General features: G+C 38.1%; 1 pseudogene; it reads left to right on the top strand.

Annotated features, from left to right (window-relative positions):
- Positions 1-7,991: 7,991 nt before the first annotated feature.
- Positions 7,992-9,092, top strand: part of LOC103606815 — a 1,959-nt pseudogene continuing 858 nt past the window's right edge.

The following is a 9,092-nucleotide window of genomic DNA, read 5'->3' as shown; positions in this document are numbered from 1 at the left end:
GTGCCAGTATGGATCTGGCCAGCACATCTTGGGCACAAGTTGTGACAGTCAGCTTTGTACCCCATGAATATTCATAACCAATAAAAAAAAATAAAATAAAATGAAACAAAATAATTTTTAATTGTACGTATTTATGGGGTACTGTATGATGGTTATATTGATTAATCACAATTTGTGGTAATGGGCATGAGCCAGTATGGATCTGGCCAGCACATCTTGGGCACAAGTTGTGACAGTCAGCTTTGTACCCCATGAATATTCATAACCAATAAAAAAAAATAAAATAAAATGAAACAAAATAATTTTTAATTGTACGTATTTATGGGGTACTGTATGATGTGTTGATACATGTATACAATGTGTAATGATCAAATTGGATTAATCAATATAACCATCACCTCAAACATTTATTATTTCTTTGTGCTCAGAACATTAGAAATCCTTCTAGCTAATTGAAAATATACAATAAACTGTTAGTTATAGTCACCCTACAGTGCTATAGAGCACTGGATCTTATTCTCCCTCTCTCTCTCATACACACACACCTATAGCAAATTGGTATAGATGGGAGCAACGTGTAGATGCCCAAGGAGTGAACCAGGCCGGAGAACATGACCATGCAGAGGGACTTACTCAGTCAAGGTCAGAGAGAGCTGCTTCTATTACCCAATTTGCTTCAGTTCCTCAGATGGTGTTGGCTTGCTCATTTATTCTGCTGAGCTCACATGATAGACCTGGAGAGTGGCCAAGGTCTTTTATTTCTCTTTCATTGATCTGATCCTTGGGCCACAAAGGAAGAGAAATAAGAGGATTTAGGGGTCCCAGAGAGCTGCCTGCACCACGTTGGAGCCAGCTTACTTAACTTTTATCAAATCTCCGTTTTCTCTGCGGTTACCCAGTTGTTGTCAGGATTGGAGTTCCTGTGCTTGAAACGCTCAGAGGGAATGGAGAGCATCCCCTAATCCCTTGACTCAAGTAAGTGAAGGTCAGGTAAAAGAACACTTATAGTACCTGAAATGTAGGTAGTTTGTGTTATTGGTTGACAGACTGCACGTATGCTTTACATATACCATCGGCCTTCCATATCTGTAGGTTCTGCATCTGCGGATTCAGATAAAATCTGTGTGGTTGCACAGATAAAAAATGTGTTTAGACTTATGATGGTTGCATCTGTACTAAACGTGTACAGACTTATCCTTTCAGCATTCCCTAAACAATACAGTATAACAACTATGTACAAAGCATTTACATTGTGTTAGGTACTATAAGTGATCTGGAGATGATTTAAAGTACATGAGAGGATGTGTGAAGGTTATATGCAAATACTTTGCCATTTTATGTAAGGGACTTGAGCACCTGAGGACTTTGGTACCATGGGGCGTCCTGCAATCAATCCTCCAGGGCTGTGTGTATTTTGTTCTCAAAAGTAACATGTGTGATATGCCTTGATGGGAAATCAGCCCCCCTCTGCACACAGCTGATGGCAAGAATACATGCAGATAGGATCAAGATTCTCATCCTACGACAACTTCTAGTAGTAGTGGGAGTATTACTACTACTAAACATATTGAGATTTTTAAATTCTGATTGTATGTAGTCATAAACACCAGGAGGAACATAAAAATAAAGTAAAATAAAATAAAATGCTCTGAGTGGATGCTTGAGAAATCACAGCTGCACTCCCCCCGTTGCATTGCAAGCTCAGTGGCTTACAAAACTTGGATATGTTCAGGGAGGGAAGGAGTGCCTTGGGTACTTGGGTGTCTTCCCAGATTGTGGCCAACGAAATCTTGCCTGACGAGATGCCGTTTCATCTTGTCGGGCAGGCAGTGTTGTTTACCCCCCAAGGGAGACAGGGATGACAAGGAGTTGCCAAGCCTTTGAATATGCCACCTCTTTGAACATGATGATGAGATCTCACTGCTGTAGCTCACGACACAGGCAAAGGGGCCCCAGAGGTCTGGACCTGAGGTTCGCATGGAACGAGGGGCTGGTGACATAGACAAGAATCAGGCAGAGAAAGGGCTCTATGGCTGCAAAAATGGATTCATGCATGTGCATAGGGGATGATTATGAGCAATTTGGGCATGTGGCCATTTTCCGACTGTGTGTGAAGTCAGGACATACACACCATGCCTGAGAACTCTCAGAAGAACGGTGCCCAAGAAGAACATGCCTGTTCAATAAACAATTTCATTCATTCTTTTGCAAAATGATCCAAGAGACTGGGCTGCTTAGAGACTAGGAACCCTAACCCACATCGATTTGAGAAATAAGTCCGTTTCAGGCCTACGATGTCATTGTTGGTTTTTTAATGAATAGTAGTATTTTTTTATATTTTATTTTTAATTGACCAATAATAATTGTATTTATATATGGGGTCCAATGTGATGTTTTGATCTATGTATACATTGTGCAATGATTAAATCAAGCTAATGAACATATTGATCACCTCACCTGCTTATCATTTTTTGTGATGAGAACTTTTTTTATTGAAACATAATTGATTATACATTTTTGTGGGTACAGAGCTGAACATCAATTCCTGTGTGCAGTATGTGATAATAAAATCAGGATAATTTCTATACTCATCTTTATAAAATGTAATCACTCTTTGTGACCCTTTACCAGTTTTTCCCTAACCCCTCATCCCCTTTCCCACTGCTGATAACCACAGTTCTGTTCTCTCCTTTTGAAAGCTCAATGTATTATTGTGATTATTGTTTCTTTCTTTTTTTCTTACTTTCTTTCTTTTTATTATTTATTTATCTGTTTATTTATTTTTTAGCTCCCATTTATGAGTGAGGACATGTGGTATTTCACTTTCTGTGCCTGGTGTACTTCACTTGACATAATTGTCTCCAAGTTCATCTATGTTGCTGCAAATGGCAGAATTTCATTCTTTTTTTCAGTTGAGTAGTATTCCATTGTGTAGATATACCACATTTTCCCTATCCACTCATCTGTCAATGGAGATTTAGGTTGGTTCCAACTCTTGGCTATTGTAAATGGAGCTGCAATAAACATGAAAGTGCGGGTTTCCCTTCGACATGATGATTTCCATTCCTTTGGGTACATACCCAGAAGTGGGATGGCTGAATCGTGTGGTAGTTCTATCTGTAGTTGTTTCAGAAACCTCAATACTGTTTTCCATAATGGTTGTTCTAATTTACAGTCCCACCAACAGTGTAGGAGGATTCCCTTTTCTCCACATCCTTGCCAGCATTTTTTATTCTCAGTCTTCTGATAATAGCCAGTCTAAATGGGGTGAGGTATCTCAATGTGGTTTTGACTTGCATTTCCCTGATGATTAGTGATCTTGAGCATTTTTTCATGTACCTATTGGCCATTTGTATGTCTTCCTTTGGCAAATGTCTATTCAGCTGCTTTGCCAATTTTTCAATTGGATTATTTGGGTGTTTTTTTTTTACTACGAAATTGAGCTTCTTGTATGTTCTGGATATTAATCCCTTATTGGATGTATACTTTGTAAATATTTTCTCCCATTCTGTAGGTTGTCTTTCTGCTCTGTTGATTTTGCTGTGCAGAAACTTTTCAGTTTTATAGAATCCCATTTGGTCTTTTTTTTTTTTTTGGCTTATGCTTTTGGGGTCTTATTCATAAAGTCTTTCCCAAGTCCTACTTCCTGAAGTGTTTCCCCTGTGTTTTCTTTTAGTAGTTTTATGGTTTGGGGTCTTATACTTAAGTCTTTAATTCATTTTGAGTTGATTTTGGTATATGACGAGAGGTGCAGATCTAGTTTCATTCTTCTTCATATGGCTGTCCGGTTTTCCCAGCATCATTTACTGGAGAAGAGGTCTTTTCCCCAATATATGCTCTTGGCCTTTGTCAAAGATCAGTTAGCTGAAAGTATCTGGGTTGATTTCTGGGTTCTCCACTTTGTTTCATTGGTCCATGTGTTGTTTTTATGCCAGTATCATGCTGCTTTGATTACTATAACTTTGTAGTATAATTTGAAGTCAGATAGTGTAATGCTTCTGGGTTTTTGTTTGTTTGTTTGTTTAGTTGAGTTGAGTTTTTCTCAGGATTGCTTTGGCTATTCAGGGTCTTTCGTTGTTCCATATGAATATCAAGATTTTTTTTTATATTTCTGTGAAGAATGTCATAGGTATTTTGATGGGGATTACACTGAACCTGTAGATCACTTTGGGTGGTATAGGCATTTTCACAATATTGATTCTTCCAATCCATGAACAAGGAATGTCTTTCCATCTTTTGGTGTCCTCTTTCCTATTTTTTGGCAGAATTTTGTAGTTCTCATTGTAGAGATCTTTCACCTCTTTGGTTAAATTTATTCCTAAGTATTTTATTCTTTTGGTAGCTATTGTAAATGGGCTTGCTTCTTGATTTCTTTTTCTGCATGTTCATTGTTGGTGTATAAGAATGCTCCTGGGTTTTGTGATTGATTTTGTATCCTGCAACTTTCCTGAATTTGTTAATCAGGTCTAGGAGGTTTTCCTATAGAGGGTATGGGTTTTTCTTTACACAGAATCATGACATTTGTGAAAAGGGACAGTTTGACTTCTTCTTTTCCAATCTGGATGCCCTTTATTTTTTTCTCTTGCCTGATTGCTCTGGCTAATACTTCCAATACTATGTTGAATAGGAGTAATAAGAGTGGGCATCCTTTTCTCATTCCTATTCTTAGAGGAAAAGCTTTCCACTTTTCCCCATTCAGGATAATGTTGTCATATATGACTTATTGTGTTGCAACATTTTCCTTCTATACCTAATTTGTTGAGGGTTTTTATCATGAAGAGATGCTGAATTTTGTCAAATGCATTTTCTGCATCTGTTAAAACAAACATATCCTCAACAACATATTAGCAAACAGAATACAACAGCACATCCAAAAGATTATACACCATGATCAAGTGGGATGCAAGGACGGTTCAACATATGCAATTCAATAAATGTGATACACCACACCAACAAAAGCATGTACCTGGCTTCTTTCACTGAGTATAATGCTTTCAAGTTTCATCTATATTGTAAATCAGAACTGCTTTCCTTTTTATATTTGAATAATATTCCATAGTATAGATGGACCACATTTGGTTGGCCCACTCATCCACTGAGGGACGTTTGGATTGTTCCCATCTTTTGGCGATTATGAATAAGAATAAGCAAATTCATAGATACAGAGAGCAGACCAATGGTTTCCAGGGGCTGGGACAAGGGGAGAATGTAGGAATGACTGCTTACAGAGGACAAGTTTTCCATTTGGGGTGATGAAAAAGTTCTGGAACTACATAGTGGTAAAGATTGCACAACATCATGAGTGTACTTAATGCTACTAAATTGTATACTTTAAAATGGTTACAATGGTTAATTTTATGTTACATATGGCTTGAGTCTCACCAACTGAATCAGATTTCTGGGGATGGGAGCCAGGCATTAATATTTTTTTCGACTCTCTTGGTGATTCCAGTGTGCAGCCAAATTGGAGAGCCAGTGGTGTGAGGAAGAGGGGAAGAAGCCACCTGGCTTGAGCGCTGTCCCTTCCAGCACTCTGCTCAACGCTGTCTTCTCTGAGACTCATCTTGACCATCCTGTCCTTACCTGCAGTCACTCTCTGTCACCTCATTGGTCTGATTTAAACACATCACCACCCAAATCGCCTTGTTTACTAATTTGTTCACTTATTTTCTGTCCTTTCCCACAAAACCAGTAGTATTTGTCCCTTTGATGTATTTGAATCACCTTGGGGCTCTCTTTAAAAGAAGATCAATGTCAGGACCCCACCTCAATTGCTTAAATCAGAATCTCTGTGGGAGAACCAAGATTTGTGTGGTCTTTTATTTATTTTTTTTTTATTGACAGCTAAAAACTATATCTACATACCGTGTATATATTGTTTTGAAATACGTATACATCATGGAATGGCTCAGTCGAGCTAATTAACATATGCATTACCTCACATACTTCCCTCTTTTTGTGGAGAAGATACTTAAAGTCTACTCTCACCAATTTTCAAGAATATAATACATCATTATTAACTATAGTCACCACGTTGTACTGAATAGATCTCTTGAATTTACTCCTCCTGTCTAACTGAAACTTTGTATCTTTTGACCAACATCTCCCCAGCCCCTGGTAACCACCATTCTACTCTCTGCTTCTATGACTTCAACTTTCTTAAATTCCACATATAAAGGAGATCATCAGTTTTCTGTACTCTTAAGAGCTCCCCAAATCATTGCAACATGCAGCCATGAAGAAGTGCTTCCCTGCAATGTAAGCCCCTGAAGACCATGTGTCCACAGCTCCAAGAACAGGGTCTGACTCCCAGCCTTCCCAATGGTCAGGTGGTGCCAGGCCACTTTGCAGAAATTATTTAATTTTGCCCTCAAGACAGTTAGCTCTCAGAAGTAGGTATTATGGGTGGAGCAATTCCTGCTCAGAAAGGTTAAGTAATCTGCCTGCAGCCAAGCCGGAATGGGAATGCAAGTTCAGGGACAGCCCAGACCCACTTTCTGTGCTGGGCCCAGTCAGGGTTCTCTTTGGGGCTCCCACAGCCTCTCCTGCACCCCCATCTCAGCACTGGTCACCTTGACCTCTGTCTACGACCTGTCTGGATCCCCCAGGAGAGCTCAACGAAGACTGTTCACCATCATAAAATAAAACAACAAAACATCATCAATTCAAATAGTAAAGTTGGACAACTGTTAAATTAGTGATCATAAATGTAATTAATCAATTTAATGAGTTGATTAATTAACTAATGGTTGCTCCAGCTCACGATGATACATCCTTCCTTCATCAATCTGGATCATACTCCACTAAGATTTCTTGTTCTAAGCCCTGTATGAGGTGTTTTCATCTACATTCTTTTTTTTTTAACTTTTTCACTGTCATTTTTAATTGACAGATAAGAAATGCATATACTTATGGGGTATAATGTGATATTTTGACATATGTATACAATGTGGAATGATTAAATCAAGCTAATTGACATATCCATCACCCCACTATCACTTTTTGTGGTGAGACATTAGAAATTTACTGTCTTAGAATTTTGAAATTTATATTATCATTAACTATAGTCATCCTGCTGTGCAAAACGTTTTACAAACCAATTCCTCCTGTTTCACTGAAACTTTGAATGTAAATTAGTACAGTATGGCGGTTCCTCAAAAAACTAAAACTAGGACTACCATATAATCCAGCAATCCCACTACAGGGTATATATCCAAAAGAGATTATACAATATATACATGTATTGAAACAACAAACTATACTCCATAAAAATGTATACTAAAAATTAATTATTTTTTTAATTTTAATGAGAAAATGGTTGAATAAATTATAATACAGCATTATTATGGAATATGATAAAGACAATAAAAAAGCTATCTCAGTAAGAATTGATATAGAAGTATGTTTATGATATAGTGTTAAGTTAAAGGCATAAAATTTGCACAATAAAAAAGAAATTAAATCAGTATGTTAAAGAAATATCTGCACTCCCATGTTCATTGCAGCATTAGTAACAATAGCCAAGATATGGAATCAACCTAAGTGTTCATCAATGGATGAATGGATAAAGAAAATGCAGTACACTTACACAATGGAATACCATTCAGCCTTTAAAAAGAAGAAAATTCTGTCATTTGCAACAACATAGATGACCATGGAGGACATTATAAGTGAAATAAGCCAGGCATAGAAAGACAAACACCACATGATCTCATTCAAATGTAGAACCTAAAAAAGTTGAACTTATAGAAGTAGAAAGTAGAATGGTGGTTGCCAGGGTCTGGGGGCGAGGGAGGAAATAGAGACATGTTGGTCAAAGCTTACAAAGTTTCATGCTACATACTTGTTGAAGGGTGTGGTATTATTCCCAGTTTATACCTGCAGGGTTAAGGAGCAAGAGTGTCAATTTTGACAACACCAGGACTTTTCTCACAATACACAGACATTGAATATTTTCCATATGCCATGCTGGGTACTGAATAAACACATGTATGGCTCAAACACAGTTGATTGCCTATTGGAGAAGCCAGACATCAAAGCAGGTGCATGGTTCTGGGGTCGGGTCAAGAGAAGGAGTTGAGTTTCGCAGAGGAGCTCCAACTTTAGGCGGAACAGGTCTGAGTGATTTCAGTAAAGAATTGACAAGGCCTGTGACAGAGGATTAACAATTGGAAACGTCTGTGCTCTCTGGTACAGGAATGTATATTCCTTGGCTTCAAAAGCATAGAGAAACTGATGATTGGAGGGATTTTGCTCAGACAACAAGTGCTTGTTTAAGTTTTATCCAAGAAGCTCTGCTGAAGCACCAAAGGCAGCAAGCTGCAGAGTACATGCATAGTTACTTTCAGACCCTTGAAGATTCAGATAGCTACAAAAAGCAGGCTGCACCTGAGATTATTTGAAGGTTTGGAAGTGAAATTCTATTTTATCATCCCAAAATCAGCATGGAGACTTTCAATACCTTCAATGACTAGATGAAAAACATTGGCATTGTGAATTATTTAAAGATATCCTTATGACATATGTTAACACCTTCTGCATCACGGAATGTTTGAGGGTGCAAACAGAAATCCAAGTGAGGTAGAGGCATGGAGATGACGTGAGAAGTCATTTTCCCAGGAAATATTAATCAATCTTATTCAGTCCTATAAGGAGCTTTTGCAATATTAAACTTGGCCTGAGAAGAAGTTGGAACTGTGAAAGCTTGATGAGAATAATTATGTTTATAGCGCAACAACCCAAAATAGGCTCAACCACAGCTGGAAGACATCTGTAAATCTTTGTGCACTGATTCAAATTCCTGGAGTTTAGGACCCTTTCGTGAAGAGTTATGTAGAGATGCTGGAATTCTTTGGTGATAATGATGGAGCCCAAGAAGTACTCACCAGTTATGCCTATGATGAAAAGTTCCCTTCAAATTCGAACGCCCATGTCTACTTATACAACCTTCTAAAGAGAGAGAAGGTGCCAAGAGCAAAACTGCTGTATGCTCAAGATTTTGCTCCTGGTTGCACCAACTCATAAACTTACGTTAGAATTTCATACATTACGCAGAAAATCAGAAAAAGAAGAATGCCATAAACTAGCGTTGG

The sequence above is a fragment of the Galeopterus variegatus genome, unplaced genomic scaffold, assembly GCF_000696425.1.
Source record: "Galeopterus variegatus unplaced genomic scaffold, G_variegatus-3.0.2 Scaffold6860, whole genome shotgun sequence".
In the NCBI taxonomy this organism is placed as follows: domain Eukaryota; kingdom Metazoa; phylum Chordata; class Mammalia; order Dermoptera; family Cynocephalidae; genus Galeopterus; species Galeopterus variegatus.
The sequence above is the reverse complement of the archived record's forward strand: the minus strand, read 5'-3'. Positions and strand labels throughout refer to the sequence as shown.